Source organism: Mauremys mutica, chromosome 12 (assembly GCF_020497125.1).
Source record: "Mauremys mutica isolate MM-2020 ecotype Southern chromosome 12, ASM2049712v1, whole genome shotgun sequence".
Classification (NCBI taxonomy): domain Eukaryota; kingdom Metazoa; phylum Chordata; order Testudines; family Geoemydidae; genus Mauremys; species Mauremys mutica.
This window is the reverse complement of record NC_059083.1, coordinates 14,869,820-14,872,492: the sequence shown is the minus strand read 5'-3', so window position 1 is coordinate 14,872,492 and position 2,673 is coordinate 14,869,820.

Genomic DNA, 2,673 nt, shown 5'->3' with positions numbered 1-2,673 from the left:
GCACTTATGGGATCTCTCTCCTGTGTGGACTGCTTGATGTTTAACAAGGGCTGACTTGCATAAAAAAATTTTTCCACAGTCTAAGCACTTATGGGATCTCTCACCTGTGTGGATCTTCTGATGTGTTATAAGATTTGACCTGTGTATGAAACTTTTCCCACAGTCTAAGCACTTATGGGATCTCTCACCTGTGTGGATCTTCTGATGTGTTATAAGATTTGACCTCTGTATGAAACTTTTCCCACAGTCTAAGCACTTATGGGATCTCTCTCCTGTGTGGAATGCTTGGTGTTTAACAAGGGCTGACTTCCATACAAAATTTTTTCCACAGTCTAAGCACTTATGGGGTCTCTCTCCTGTGTGGATTGCCTGATGTTTTAAAAGGTATGACCTCTGTATGAAACTTTTTCCGCAGTCTAAGCACTTATGGGATCTCTCTCCTGTGTGGATTGCCTGATGTCTTACAAGGACTGATCTATGTATGAAACTTTTCCCACAGTCTAAACACTTATGGGATCTCTCACCTGTGTGGATCTTCTGATGTGTTATAAGATTTGACCTGTGTTTGAAACTTTTCCCACAGTCTAAGCACTTATGGGATCTCTCTCCTGTGTGGACTGCTTGATGTTTAACAAGGGCTGACTTGCATACAAATTTTTTTCCACAGTCTAAGCACTTATGGGATCTCTCACCTGTGTGGATCTTCTGATGTCTTACAAGGTATGACCTCTGTATGAAACTTTTTCCACAGTCTAAGCATTTATGGGATCTCTCTCCTGTGTGGATTGCCTGATGTTTCACAAGGTTTGACTTCTGTATGAAACTTTTCCCGCAGTCTAAGCATTTATAGGGTCTCTGTCCAGTGTGGATCTTCTGATGTCTTACAAGGTCTGACCTATGTACAAAACTTTTTCCACAGTGTGAGCACTTATGGGGTCTCCCTCCTGTGTGGATCCGCTGATGACGTTTAAGATTTGATTTTTGTGTGAAACTTTTCCCACAGTCCAAGCACTTGTGAGGTTTCTCTCTTGTGTGGCTTATCTGATGTATAGTCAGTGCTGATTTCCAATTCAAAGAGTTCCTACCCTTAAGGCACTGAAGTGATTTCTCTCCAGTATGAACTGTCTGAGGTGAAACAAACTGTGGTCCCAGAACGAATTCGTTTCCATAACCAAGGCATTCATGGTGTTTGTCTTCCCTAGGGGTTGTCTGCCGGGCTGTGGGATCCCTGTATCCTTCCCCACAGATAATAAATTCATCCATTTGCTCCCTTGAGTAGTTTCTCAGCAGCCTCTCTGACCTCTGCCAATTTCCCCAGGCTTCTCCCTGTTCCAACCACTGGGAAAAATTCCCTGCAGCTCTTCCCACAAAGGTCTCCTGTGGTTCTCCGTGCCCAGGAACTTCCTGTTGTTGATTCCTCTCCTTTTTCTCACTCACTGGCTCGTTACCTGCTGGGAGAGAGACAATCCAGACAGGAGTCATTGTGCCCAGGAGAAAGGAAGAGGAAGAGCACCGAGGGAAAACCCAACATTCGAAAGATGCACAGATGGAGCAACTGGATTCTACCTCCACATCCCACCCAAAAATTCACAGAGAAGGAACGTTGGGAAGGAAACACCAGTAGGTAACAGGACACGTGGAAAACGACGTCAGTGATACCTGCTGACTGCGGCCCTGCCCTGGGGCCTTGGCTACACTGGAGAGTTGCAGCGCTGGTGGTGGCTTTACAGCGCTGCAACTCACTCACCGTCCACACTTGCAAGGCACATACAGCGCTGTATCACCCTGGCTACAGCGCTGGCTGTACTCCACCTTGGCCTGGGGAATAACGACTGCAGCGCTGGTGATGCAGCGCTGCTCCGCCAGTGGCCACCAAAAGTGCTGTTATTGGCCTCCAGAGGTATTCGGAGGTATCCCAGAATGCCCGCTCAGCCACTCTGCTCATCAGTTCGAACTCTACTGCCCTGGCCTCAGGTGACCTGCCCTTTAAATGCCCCGGGAATTTTAAAAATCCCCTTCCTGTTTGCTCAGCCAGGTGTGGAGCGCAATCAGTGAATCTTTCCAGGTGACCATGCCTCCACGCGCCAAACGAGCCCCAGCATGGAGCAATGGCGAGTTGCTGGACCTCATCAATGTTTGGGGGGAGGAAGCTGTGCAGTCCCAGCTGCGCTCCAGCCGTAGGAATTACGATACCTATGGGCAGGTATCAAGGGCCATGCTGGAAAGGGGCCATGACTGGGACGCGCTGCAGTGCAGCGTTAAAGTGAAGGAGCTGCGGAGTGCCTATTACAAAGCCCGTGAGGGAAACTGCCGCTCCGGCACTGCCCCCACAACCTGCTGTTTTTACAAAGAGCTGGACGCAGTACTTGGGGGTGACCCCACTGCCAATCTGACGACCACGATGGACACTTCTGAGCGGGGGCGGAATGGGGGGAGAGAGGAGGAGGAGGAAGAGGGGGAGGAAACCGAGAGGGAGGGTACTGGGGTGGAGGGAGACACCCCGGAGTCCCTGGAGGCATGCAGCCAGGAGCTCTTCTCAAACCAGGAGGCAGGTAGCCAGTCGCAGCAGCCGGTACTTGGTGAAGGACAAGCAGAGGAGCGGGTTACCGGTAAGCAGCTTCTATTATCAGGCTGGAAATGTTTCAGGAGAGGAGTGGGGTTAGGGCTGCATGC